This window comes from Pongo abelii, chromosome 2, assembly GCF_028885655.2.
Source record: "Pongo abelii isolate AG06213 chromosome 2, NHGRI_mPonAbe1-v2.0_pri, whole genome shotgun sequence".
NCBI lineage: Eukaryota > Metazoa > Chordata > Mammalia > Primates > Hominidae > Pongo > Pongo abelii.
In genome coordinates, this window is record NC_085928.1 from 170,944,916 (window position 1) to 170,959,677 (window position 14,762).

Below are 14,762 nucleotides of genomic sequence, written 5' to 3' on the forward strand. Positions count from 1 at the left end.
CACTACAAATAGAGGTGTGCTGTTAAGTGTTTAACAACGGAGCTTTCCAGAGGGGAAAGAAAGGTGTGTATGCATGTAGCACAAATTTACAAATAATAATAAAACATACAATACCCTTTATGGTAAATTCCAGTAGCCAGTTACTTCTTCTTCTTCTTTTGTTTTGTTTTGTTTTGTTTTGTTTTGAGACAGGGTCTTGCTCTGTCGCATAGGCTGGAGTGCAGTGGCACCACCATGGCTCAATGCAGCCTCAACCTCCTGGGCTCAAGCAATCCTCCCGCCTCAGCCTTCCCAGAAACTGGGACCACAAGTATGAAGCACCATGCCCAGCATGGGGGGTCTCACCATGTTGCCCAGGCTGATCTTGAACTCCTGGACTCAAGTGATCTTCCTGCCTTGACCTCCCAAACTGTTGGGATTATAGGCATGAGCCACAGTACCCGGACTGCCAGTTGATTCTTAAAGATGTTTTTGTTGATTTTCGCTGAACCCTTGTGTCTGTATCTAAGGTTGCAATTCAACCATGCTTTTATAAGTTTTTATTTATGCTAGCCACAACATATCAGCTACAAACATGGCACTTTAGAGTTTAATCTGCATTATTAACATTTTCTGTATCACTTTCTTAAGTCTGGGTAAATCAACAAAATAATAAATTAAGCCTTGAAATTAGTAGCATTTCACAGTTTCTGTGGTGTAAATACTCCATTGTGGCCATTGTCAAGTTAGCCACGTGACATTGCTGGAGGGATGCAGAACAGCACACTGTGGTGTGGCATTTCCACCACACAGACATGGTTGATGTAAGTAACCTTAAGAGCATAAATAATAGACAAATATAGTGTGGAGGCGATGAATTTCAAATACTTATTACCTTTGTAATATATAATATAAAAATAAGTTGTATTATATATTATTTAACAAGTATATTGAATATATATTTTTGTGTATATCTATATTATATATAGTAACATATAATATATAATATAACTTACTTAAATTTATATAATTTAATTTTTAATAATGTGTTTAACAACCAGCTCACAGAATTCCTGAAAATGTAAGCATTGGTTCCTGAGGGCCAGTATGAGCCAACTCTCACACACCATTAAACCTACCAAAATGAAAAGATAGCCAATACTAAGTGAGGCCATTTGACCTGGCAATTCAATTCCTAGATATATATCCAACAGAAACATACAAATATATTCACCAACAATGTGTACAAGAATGTTCATAGGAGCACTATTTGTAATAGCCTTGAAATGTAAGCAACCCAGAAGTTCATCAATAATAGAATAGATAAAGTATGATCTACTCAGAACAAGAATGAATAAACTATTGTCACATGTACCAATATGGATGAGTATCATAAACATAATGTTAAGTGAAGTAAGTCAGACGCAAAGATATACATGATGTATGTTTGTATTTATATAATGTTCAAAATAGGCAAAAGTAATCTATAGTATGAAAGTCAGGATAGCGGCTCCTCTTGGGGTCAGAGTCCAAGGGGGCATCCAGTGTCCTGGTTATGTTCATTTTCTTATTTTGGTAGTTACAAGTATTTCTAGTTCGTGAAAATTTATTAAACTGTAAAATTTAAGATCCGTGCACTTTTCTGTGGTTGTTACATTTCAGTGGTTCACTTTAAAACACTTAATTACCACTGCTTAAATTAAAAACAATAAAACTGACCTAGGCTGGGCACGGTGGCTCATGCCTGCAATCCCAGCACTTTGGGAGGCCGAGGCAGGCGGATCATGAAGTCAGGAGATCGAGACCATCCTGGCTAACACGGTGAAACCCCATCTCTACTAAAAACACAAAAAATTAGCCAGGCGCGGTGGCAGGCGCCTGTAGTCCCAGCTACTCGGGAGGCTGAGGCAGGAGAATGGCGTGAACCCAGGAGGCGGAGCTTGCAGTGAGGCAAGATCGCACCATTGCACTACAGCCTGGGTGACAGAGCGAGACTCCATCTCAAAAAAAATAATAATAATAAAATAAAATAAAACTGACCTAAATGACAATTCCAAGCTTTTAGCTTGGAATTTTACTTTTTAAGCAAGTGAGCTAATTTAATTATATCTGAAGGAGTAGAAGAGTAGAAACCAATAGGTTAAGTAACCGGGTACCATTATTTCACCATGAGACCCAGTACAAAAAATTTTATTCTTTTCGTGACTCAGTCTTTTCTGACACAAAACAGCAGTATTGGTGGGCTATACGAACCAGAAAATGGTTGAAAGAAAAATCTTACCAAATATCTTTATTAATCTTAAAAATTTCAGTACAGAATTAATGACAGATAAAAAGAAAATAAAAGAAAAAATGAATCCAAAAATAGCTAAACCTTTCATGCATCTAAATTGCATCAGAAAATAATGTATCTAATACAATTCTACATTTTCCACATACGAAATTAATGATAAGAATGAAGTAGCCTTTTAAATAGTTTTCAAAGACATAGTGTCTCCATTTTTTTTTCTTTCGGCCTGAAGCCACAGAGAGAAAACAGCTGCAAGCTAATAAAATGGCGAGGAAAGGAGTGTTTCTTAGTAAAAGTTATGGGTAAATGGTTAAATTAACGGTGGAAATGGAGTGAGGAACCCATCAACCATAAACTCAGTAGAAGGGAAGGAGTAGCTTTCTGCTGAGTAGGAGTGAATTTAACATTATATATTGCAGATAAAAATATTTTCCCGAGATTATTAATTCCCCTAGATCTAGACCTAGGTTTTCAAGTTAGTAACAATTTACTTCTGAAGGATTTCTCCCTTCATATAGAGCACACCAAAATATTACATACAAAAGGACATTAGCCACTGTTACCACACAAAGATCTCCTCTTCTAGAAGCTTTACTGCTATAGCATATTTCACATTTCATAAATTTTATGCCTGTTTTGCCCTAGATGTTCCATCCTATGTGAGTTACTTAGCAGAACTTAGTTTAAGGATATGTGGAAATGTCTAAAACAGTAATCATGTTAGATGGATGTGTAAGAAAGAAAGCCTTTCTTCAGGGTTAGCCTTACATTTTGGTCAAGGATGAGAACCATTGCTGGACATCAGCTTGTCAATAAATCTACCTATCTCCTTTGAAAGGAGTCTTTAATCAGCAATCAAAGGTCATAGAATTACGGTAGATATTTGACTCAGCACATATACCATTTTGACAAATATAAAAAATTGGTTCAAATTGACTGAACAGCCAAAGACATTACTTCGGTAAATCAAACAAGGTTTACATATCTGAATGTGCAGCACGAAGTCAGAGCAGTTAGGATATGTAGCAAAGAGATCAGCTCTCAATCTTTATTAACAGACAGAAGTGCTTATACTCGAGAATCCCTCAGATGGGCCACATCAGCAGATACACAATTGAGGATAGTACGTTTGAGCAAGTGAAGCTCACATTAGACCTTTTGAAGGTCAACTGCCCTTTCAGACCTAGTCTTACATAAACGATGCTAAAGACTGCGCTCTAGCTAGGTATATCTAATTCATTGCAGAGTATACATGATATATAGTACACTTGCAGGAATAGGTAACAGAGTACTTGTATGCCTAAATAAACTTCTTAGTCTTTACTCTCAAACTCTCCAAGCTAAAGCAGCTTGGGCCAGATATGACCCTCAATACCATGCTGTGAAGTTAGAGCAAGCACCTATTCCCCAGATGGCCCTGGGAGTCATGGTAATGCACCCTTGGACCAGCTCTAAGACCTAATCTGCAGGCCTAGATTTACTCATTTTGGCAACAAATATGTATAAGAATCATGAGTTAGAAGAAGAACAAAAAAAGGTTGTGCAAAATATCTTCCCCAATCATTGACTGTCCAATTACATAGCCACTTAGCATAAAAAGACAATTCTATGTCATTATTTTGTATGCTGTTTTGTTGTGTTTGTTTTTACCTTCTAAATCTATGCATTGAGATATGAAGAGATTTAAATCTAGCCATCTTTCATCACTTTAAGGCATCCTTTCATCAGGTGAAATGCTTATTTGCTTTGGACACGTCCTGCCTTTCAACCCAGTTTTGAATGATTGGATGCCAAGTTGTAGTGTCTCAGTGTCTCAGTGGAATCTCAACACTTTGGGCCTAACAATGGATTAATTCATAATATCTGAGCCTGCATAATAATGCTAGAAGTTACACATTTCTGCCTAAAGCTTAGCCTACCTTAACTACTCTTTCATGATGAAACTCTTCTGCATCTGGGGTCACTCTGCTGAGAGAGAGAGCTGATATGGATCAGGAGACAGGCTCAAACCCTGGCTTTACCACCTGCTAGCTTTGTAATCTCTGTTAGTCCCATAGACTTTGAGCTTTGCTTCTTTCATCAGTAAAATGGGATTGAATCTACCTCATAAGTTTATAGGACAGTTGAGATGTTTGTAAACTTGTAAAGAACAGTGCCTGACACATAGTCTATGTTCAATAACTATCAATTGAGTCTAAATCTGACAGATGTAGTCTGTTGGAATTTAGCATGTGTAAACATTTATTGTCTATAATCTTTACTGCCAATGATGGGTTTCATTTTAAAAATCTCTAAATTTCAGCAATAAATTAATTGCTGGAATTTTAGAGGATGGGTTTGTTGTATCCTGAATAGAAATAAAAATTCTTGCAGCTAAAAGCATTTCCTTGTATGTGAAATTAAGGCTTGTGACTACATGCCAAGCAATTCACAAATAAGTATCTTACTCTGGGCTGCCACTTACCCTCTTGGAAGCTTTCTGAGAAAATTAATGAGTTTACCCCAAAATTTGTGGAATTCAAGTAAATTTTCACTGGGCTGTTTGATTGCTCACTCTGTTGGGTGGATTATAGTTTATTGGAGGGGGGCCATAGTTGACAGTGCAGCTGGTGTACCAAGAAACAGGGAAAGAAAATCACCCCAAATAGGTATTAAGATTGTAATTGGTTTCACAAGGCACTTGGCAGACTCTATTCAGGAGCTAATGATGAATTTTAAAGAAATACCAGAAGAGTGCCATCATAACCATTTAGGGATTTCTATTTTACATTCATAAATATTAATTGGACACATTACCACTGTCTAAAAATGGTCTGATAAACATTTACCAAGAACAGCCAGCTATTAGACTTCTTAACCTAGTGCTTCCAACTGTGTTAATTTTGGCAATGAATGCACAAATTACTAAGATTGTTTGGGGATTCTAAACTTCGAAAAGCAATGGTAGGGGAGTAGGAGGACATTATTTGAAAATTAGCAAGAAAGGGAGAGGCCAGTAGAAAGCACTGGCTCAACTCTTCATCTCTAGTTACTGCCTGTTCTCCTTCAACTGCTCATATGATCTAGGCCCTGCTGACTAGATCCACATGCCTTGAACTTCTGAGCTAATGGTGCAAAGAAGCAAGGACAGGGGGCCATACAGTGGCCATATAGTGGCCCCAGTGGAGCAGGGGATGTTGTGCTAGCAGCAGTAGATGGTGCCCGTGGTGCAGTCTGTAGCATGTATCCTGCAAGGGTGATGTCTGCGTGGCCTTGACTGGATGACTTGGCTCTGCTGTGTGATTTTGGGTGCTATTCCTGGCTGCAAGCCCCTGAGTCTTCTTGTCCAACCCGTCTTAGGATTGTGGGGGCTACCAAAAGCATACTTATTAATTCCTTCAGTTAAATAAGCCAGAATCAGTTTCTCTTGCTTTAACTAAGAACATCATGTGATAGAATGATTAACTAAACTTTTAAAAAGCGAACTGTTAGGCTTAAAAAATTCCCATGGATTGGATTTGATGCATGGTGCACCAAATTTGAAACCTCCCTGATAAATTATAAGTTCCTTCATATATAAAGTGGGAGAAGAAAACATATAAACAGAGCCCATACTAATTAGGTTTCTTCATTTTTTTCTCCTACTTATCAAAGTATTACATCATTTTATCTTTTAAATATGGTAATTTTAGGAGAGGAATTTTAATAAAGTAATTCTTTAACAGAGTATTATAGGTTCAGGGAAAAGGTAGGGATCAAGGGTGGAATGGCTAGTGCATAGGGCACATCTAGTTTGCCTTAGATCTTGACACGCCATAGTACCTGTAACAAGCTGGCTGGAAAATGCATATTTCATAGTACCTAAGACAATAGCTTTCCTGGGGAGAAAGAGCAATGTCTTTCCTTCAGACACAAAGGAACCTTTTTCCTTTCCTTCTTTTAATACTCATACCAATCAGTAAATTTCTACTTTGGACAAAACATTGTGCCAGCAGTCTGGAGAAAATTAAAGAAGTGTGAGTCACCTGACTGACCTTAAAGAAAATACATTTGTTCATTCATTCCTTCCTTCATTCATTCATTCATTCATTTTTCAAATGTTTATTACATTCTGCTAGACCCTACAGATTGAAAGATGTACAAGGTATGTCCTTGTACTCTGGGGCTTATGGTTAATAGGTATTATTACAATTTACCTGACTAAAGGCCTATGTGGCCTCATGATAAACAGGAGCCTATAAGATATGTTTATTAGATTATTTATTTACTTTTAGTTAACATTTTAAGCATGTACAAACAATCACCATAACATATTGGATTTTTTTTGTTAAAAAAATTAGTATTCACTTCTGTATCTTGAGCCCACAGATACAAGCAGTATATAATCAGAAAGTTATAAATAAACTCAGATTATATAGGAAAAGGTGTGTTCCTAAAAATGACACATATGCATACATTAATTAAAAGGATGCATCTAAAATTATGACCAAACTATTTTTAGAAGGCAGAAATGTAAAATTATACCTTTAAAAATGAAGACATCATTTATATACTTCAAAAATAAAATGTGATATAGCAGAGATGAATGATCGCTATAGGATTGTATTGGTTTAAGAGAACACAATTTCTAAAAAAAAAAAATTATCATTGAAAATATATTACCTGTAAGAATGTGAAAGAAATCTAGTAAGAATTTAGGGGAAAAATTATGAAGTCGAAAGCCAATTACCTTAATATTTTTCTTATTCCTAAACAATAAGAACAACATTAAAGGAAAACTATCTTGCATTTTAATTGTCTATCTGACATTAAGGAAGTTCTGCAAAAATGTAATACAACTGAAAGGCTTCAACTCCAAATTAAAAATCTTCTAGGCTCAGATTAAAATATGGACTGTTCCATATGAAAAATAATAAAGATGTAATTGGCTTATTGGATAGAATAAAAACTTTCTTTGAAGTTTGGAACGACTAAATTCAATTTCTCTGAATATTTCTTTGTATTGTTTTCTCCCAGTGGTGCAAATTATATTAAATGTAATAGCTTACAAAGTTATTGTCTATAAAACACTTGTATCTTTTGTTATTCAGATACAAAGAAAACCACCTTGTGTTAATGATATATGCATTTTCACTAACATTTAACCTGACAGATATCTCATCACTTTTCCACTAAAATCAGTATAATATTTTTGCTCTATCAGTACTGAATTTAAAAAATCTTGGCTGGGCGTGGTGGCTCACGCCTGTAATCCCAGCACTTTGGGAGGCCTAGGCGGGTGGATCACGAGGTCAGGAGTTCGAGACCAGCCTGGCCAATATGGTGAAACCCTGTCTCTACTAAAAATACAAAAATTAGCCGGTTGTGGTGGTGTGTGCCTGTAGTCCCATCTACTCAGGAAGCTGAGCAGAAGAATGACTTGAACCCGGGAGGCAGAGGTTGCGGTGAGCTGAGATCAGGCCACTGCACTCCAGCCTGGGTGACAGAGCAAGACTCTGTCTCAAAAAAAAAAAAAAAAAATATATATATATATATATATATGTATATAATAAAAATAATGACATTAGAAACAAAGAACCATGATTTTATTTAGTGATTCAATATATTTTAAACCTCTTACAAAAGAGAAGGCCTATGAACAGAATGTAGAATTTCTTGAAGTTTAAATGTTGAAGAACTCCAAAAAGTAAATCCAAGCAACTAATTTAGCAGCCTGGGAGGAGGTTAAAGATGCTTAACTATGTTAAGACCTGAGTCAGAATCTGGGCTTCCCTTTTTTCTAGGTACCTTACCTTTACTAAGTAACAACTTCTCTGAGCTTTTTCCTTTTTTGAGATGGAGTCTCACTGTATCACCCAGACTGGAATGCAGTGGAATGATCTTGGCTCGCTGCAACCTCCACCTCCCAGGCTCAAGTGATCCTCCCACCTCAGCCTCCCCACCGAATAGCTGGGACCGCAGGCGTGCCGAACACACCTGGCTAATTTTTTGTATTTTTGGTAGAGACAGAGTTTCACCATGTTGCCAAGGCTGGTCTTGAACTCCTGAGCTCAAGCCATCCGCCCACCTCAGCCTCCCAAAATGCTGGGATTACAGGCATGAGCCACTGTGCCCAGCCTTCTCTGAGCTTTAGTTATTTCACCTGTCAAGTGGGGACTAATACCCACTTCCAGAATTGTGAAAATTCAGTCATGTGTGTAAGGTGTCTGGCATGTAGTAAGTAACTGAACAAAACTTATTTCTTATCTCTTTTTTCACTTTTTGAGCTCTAGTTGGGAAGATAAGCTATAAACCTATGAAGAGGTAATGAAAAATCCCAGAGTTAAGTCACAATTCACATGCACTGAGGTGGCTGGAGAAGATGATCTCTAAAGCCCCTTGCAGCTCTAAACATTGATTATTCTATGACAGCTGTATGAGAAGCGTCAGGGGGCAGTGGATGATGAATTGGCAATTGGAAGGTGTGGGCAGTAAGTGCTCTTAGGTCAAAGAGGGGAGCCGCTGCCTTGGGCTGGAATGGTTTAGGAAAACCATTAAAAAAAATTCTGAGCTGTCTGAACTACAACAAAAACTCAATTCAATTAGGAGAGTGACTGGCAAGAGTCTGATTATAATACAAATTCAGGCCAAGCTAAGGAGAATAAGAAACAAAATACTGGTGAGAAAGGAGAAAGGAAAAGGCAGAATCAGCAATTTGGTTTCTGAAACAGACAAAGACTATTAAGTAGCTATCATGCTTCTCACCCTTACAACAGTCTTAAAAGGCAGGCAAAGTATATTAGCCCTGCTGAGAATCTCCTTTGAGTGTCAGCATCTGTTAGCAACAAATAATAGAAAACCTGGCCATCAGTGGCTTAAACAAAGTCTTTTTTTTTTCCTTAACTAGAAAAAACTTAAAGGTAAACAGTCCAGAGTTGGTGCCTCTGCATAATGACACTGTCAAGGCTCTTTCTTGCTCTTTCTAGCTAGGCTCTTTCTGGGTCTCTGTCTCACCATTGTTAGAATGATGGCATTTGCACTTACATTTTTGTTGCCTCATGCTCATTTGATGGCTGGTATTCCTCTGGGTTTGTACCCCATACTGAAAAGAGACAGAAGGGCAAAGGAGCAAGAGAGTGTGGGCAGGTGGCATACCCATGAGTCTGAGCTTTTTTATTAAGAGAGTTAAAGCTTTCCTGGAAAGTTGCCCAGGAATTGCAAGACTTTCTCTTGAAATTTTCCTCTGGCCAAAATTGTGTCTCATGGTTGCCCACAGTGGGAGAAAGGGGATGTGGATAGGATTAATCAGCCAACCCACACTGGAGACAAAATTGCTGAGGCCTTCTAAAATAATTAGTACAAAAGATAAAACCAGGGAATTGTTTTCCTCAATCAGGAATTTTCAACTCATTTAAAAAATTAAACTTTTAAAAATTTTGAAATAATTTTAGATTCAAATGCAATTGTAGAAAATAATATGGAGAGATCCTTTTCCTCCAATAATAACATCTTACAAACTATAGTACAATGTAACTACTGAGATATTGACATGGACAGAGCTAAAATACAGAACATTTCCATCACCATAAAGATTCCTCATATTACCCATTCATAGATATGGCTCTCACACCCCCGTCCCTTCTTAATTTCTGGCAACCACTAATCCATCCCCCTTTTCTATGAATTTGTCTATTCAATAACTTTATATAGGCCAGGCATGGTGGCTCACCCCTGTAATCCCAGCACTTTGGGAGGCCGAAGAGGGTGGATCTCTTGAGTCCAAAAGCTTGAGACCAGCCTGGACAACATGGCGAAACCCCTATCTACAAGAAAATACAAAAATTAGCTGGGCATGGTGATGCATGCCTGTAGTTCCAGCTACTTGGGAGGACTAGGTGAGAGAGTCACTTGAGCCCAGGAGGTGAGGTTGTAGTGAGCCGAGATTGCATCCCTGCACTCCAGTATGGGCGACAGAGTGAGGACTTGCCTAAACAAACAAATAAACAAACAAACAAAAGAATTCATGGTAGGGATGTACTGCAGTTTGTTTAACCATTCACCCACTGAAGGATATCTGAGTTGTTTCCAAGTTGTTTCCAGCTTTTGACCATAAGGGACAAAGCTGCCACCCTCTTCATGTACAGTTTTTTATTTGCAAGTTTTCATTTCACTGGGATAAATACCTAGGGGTGTAATTGCTAGGTCATATGGTAGTTGCATGTTTAATTTTATAAGAAACTGCCAATTTTTTTCTAGAGTGGCTCTACCATTTTACATTTTTGCCAGCAATGAATGAGTGATCCAGTTCTCTGCATTCTTGCCATTTGGTGTTATCAGTATTTTTTATCTTAGCCATTCCAATAAAGAGGCAGTGATATTTTATTGTGTTTTTAATCTGTATACCTCTCATGACTAATACTATTGAACATCTTCATGTATGCTTGACTTCTGTATACATTCTTCAGTGGAATGTCATCATATCTTTTGCCAATTTTCTAATTGGGCTGCTTGATTTTCTGTTAAATTTTGAGAGTTCTTTATATCTATTTTATTAATAGATACTAGTTCTTTGTTGAATACAGTTTGCACATATTTCTGCTACTCTTTGGCTTGTCTTTTTATCTTCTTAACAGGGCCTTTAACAGAGCAAAAGTTTTTAATTTTAATGAACTCCAACTTGTCAGTTTTTCTTTTGTGGATCTTGTTTCCGAAGTCAGGGCTAAGAACTCTTTGCCTAGTCCTAGATTGTAAAAATGTTCTTCTTTTTTTTTTTCTAAAAGTTTTCTAGTTTTACATTTTGCTTTAAATTCATGATGCATTTTGAGTTAATTTTTATCTAAGATGTGAGACTTAGGTTGAAGTTTATTATTTTGCCTCTGTATATCCACTGGCTATAGTTGAAAAGGCTATCTTTACTGACTTGGCTTGGCACTTTTGTCAAAATCAGTTGAACATGTTTTTGGAGGGTCTTTTTCTGGGTTCCCTATTCTCTTCCACTGATGTGTGTCTATCCTTTCACCAATTCCAAACAATCTTGATTACTGTAGTCCCGTAATAAGTCTTAAAACTAAGTTGACTAATTTTTCCCACTTTCTTTTTTTTAAAATTGTTTTAGCTGTTCTAGTTCCATTACTTTCCCATATAAATTTTAGAATAATCTTCTGTACATTTACAAAAAACTCTTGCTAGAATTTTGATAGGAATTACATTAAAATGACATCAAATTTAGGAGAATTGACATCTGTGATGGTTAATATTAGGTATGAACTTGATTGGATCGAAGGATGCGTAGATGGCTGGTGAAGTATTGCTTCTGGGTGTGTCTGTGAGGGTGTGTCTGTGAGGGTGTTGCCAGAAGAGACTGACATTTGAGTCAGTGGCCTGGGAGAGGGGAAGAACAACCTTCAGAGTGGGTAGGAACCATGCAATCTGCTTCCAGTGGCTGGAACATAGACAGAAGAAGAGGGAAGGGTAGCTCGCTTGCTGAGTCTGCTTGGGCTCTCTCTCCCGCTGTGTGGTGCTGAACGCTTGACTTCCTCTCCTCCTGCCCTTGGACATCAGACTTAACCTTTGGACTCTGAGACTTGCACAACAAGTGTCATTATAATCCTCCAGCATGAATGTCAACACAGACCTTAACCCTGATAAGAAACATGTACAATCTGGTCTCTCTAAAGCCTGCTACTTGGACGCCTCATCTCCCTGGTAAAACCTAGGTCTCCACAACCCCTTATTGTAATCCAGATATTCCTTTCTATTGATAAAAACTTTTTCAACCAATTGCCAATCAGAATATGTTTAAACCTACCTATGACCTGGAACCCCCCACCATTGCCACCACCCTGCTCCCCACGACCTCTCTTCAAGTTGTCCTGCCTTACCAAATCGAACCAATGTAAATCTTACATGTGTTGATTGATGTATTATGTTTTTCTAAAATGTATAAAAGCAAGCTGTTCACCTTGGGAACATGTCGTCAAGACTTCCTGAGGCTGTGTCATAGGTGCGTCCTTAACCTTGGCAAAATAAACTTTCTAAATTGAGACTTGTCTCAGATACTTTTTGGTTTAAAACTTACTGATTGAGAATCCTAAATCTGAAAACCCCAAATCTGAAATGCTTCAGTGAGCATTTCCTTTGAGTGTCATGTTAGTGCTCAAAAAATTTCAGATTTTGAAGCATATTGGATTTTGGATTTTTTGATTATGGATTAGGGATACTCAACTTATATATAGTGTTATTCTCCCCCATCACTAACATGTAAAAGTTAGAGGTTGTTCAGTGATTACATCTTTTAAAAATTATAATAAAATATTATAAATTCAGTCTCATATTTTGGAATTTGTAATAATGGAGCAATTGCACAAGTATAATTATTGTAATTTTATTTCATCTTTTCTATTGTATTTGCTGGGATTCTATGATAAGGTATTATTTCTACTTTTAAAACTTTTTGTTGAAGGAAATACACAGGCGGAAATACACAGGCAGAAATAGGCACAGACTATAATGTATAGCTGAATGAATCTGTTACAGTGGTAATTAGGCATGAGCCAGACGGGAGAGGGCTTCCCTTACCCACCAGGAATGTCAGGCAACCATCAGGTGACAGTCTGGCAGTTGTCACATCACCTTTTTAAAAATAATAATTGGTTGCAGGCACCAGGGAGAGGCAATTTCCCAATGGATAAAAACACTTGAAATTGGTAATCAGCAACTTCCAATAAAATCTCAGGAACTGGGCAAGTGGGCTTGACTATGTGCATTGAAAGGTAAAATGGCAGACTTTAATTGTTATATGACCTTCCAGGGGCATTCCACTGGATAAGGGAAAAAAGCCTCAGGTGGCCATGCATACAACTTCTTAAACACACTGCACCTGCTGATCTCTCAAGCGCGAGGACAGCATCATGCATGTGGGCTGCCCACTCTAAGGGAAGAATCATGAAAAAAGGAATGCAAGACACTCCAAATACGCCAACGTATAAAACCCCAAGTCAAAAGGTCAAACACCACATTTGACCTCCACAGTTCTTGCTTGGGTCTCTTCCAAGTGTACTTTCCTTTCTTTCCTGCTCTAAAGCTTTAAAATAAACTTCTACTCCGGCTCTGAAACTTGCTTCAGTCTCTTTTTCTGCCTTATGCCCCTCAGTCAAATTCTTTCTACTGAGAAGGCAAGAATTGAGGTTGCTGCAGACCCATATCTATTTGCCACCAGTAACTCAGATATTCACTACCCCTAACAATTTTACAAAGTTAACACTAAATTTTTATTTCATTTACTAAATGATGTCTTATATCGTAAATTAAGGGTGAAGCAGAATCGCAGGTGTAATGTTTCAAATTTGATACATTGGCTGTGTCAGATACAAACCACTTCTTATTGCTTCACTTAATTCCTATTAAGGATCTTCACCAGAGAATAACAGGGCCTACAATCATTATAATATTTTGCAGTTTACTAAACACTTCTATGTACCTTATCTCAGTCAATTCTCATAACAATTTTCTGAGGTAGGGATTATTACATAGTTTTAGAAAGGAGGAAAGGAGCCTTTAGAAAGGCTCAGAGTGGTAAAGCAAATCCTTAGGGTCACAGAATCTATCAGTCACAAATCTCAGACTTGAAACAAGGACTTTAGAGTCCATGTCTGCCACCGACTCTCCTAGGCACACTGCTTTCTACATGGCACATGCTGTGGCTGTGAGGTACTGCCCAGATCCCCCTCAAGGAATGAAGTACCTATCCCACAACAGCAGGGAGTGCTGCTGGCAGAAAGCCCTCAGTTTCATCTACTTCTGGGACTGCCTTGGCTGAAGAGAGAAACATCACTCAATGCTATGTCCTTTTCCTGGGACAGTCACATCCAATGACTCATCGATGAGCAAAGTTCCCCTCGGGAAAACTCAGAATGGTCATTTCAGCTTCAGAGCTTCCCACAGGGTTAGCTGAGGCTTCCACTAGACTGCAAGGCAGCACAGCTCCCTTCTGCCCAATGGTGCTTCCTCCCTTCTCTTTCACAGGTGTTGATTCTAAGAGGATACTCTAATACACCTCCCCTGCACTAATCTCCAATATTATTTTGATACCCCCAAATGTGCTGTCACATTTGATAGTGTGAAAAAATCACAGTATGCATTTGAAAGTTCTGTGTAGAATTTCATTATTTCATTGATTAGCAGATTTTTTTTTTTTTTTTTTTTGAGACAGGGTCGCCCTTTTTCACCCAGGCTGGAGTGTAGTAGTGCAATCTTGGCTCACTGTAGCCTTGACCTCCTAGGCTCAAGTGATCCTTCCGCCTCAGTGTCCTGAGTAGCTATGACTGCAGGTGCATACCACCATGCCTGGATAATTTGATTGTTTTATATTTATTTTTTATTTTTTAGAGGTGGGGGTCTCAACATGTCCAGGATAACCTGACCTCAGTCGATCCTCCCACCTTGGCCATCCAAAGTGTTGGGATTACAGGCATGAGCCACCATGTTCGGCCAGGAATTCCATTTTAATACCATGGTCGAACACATAGAAATGAAG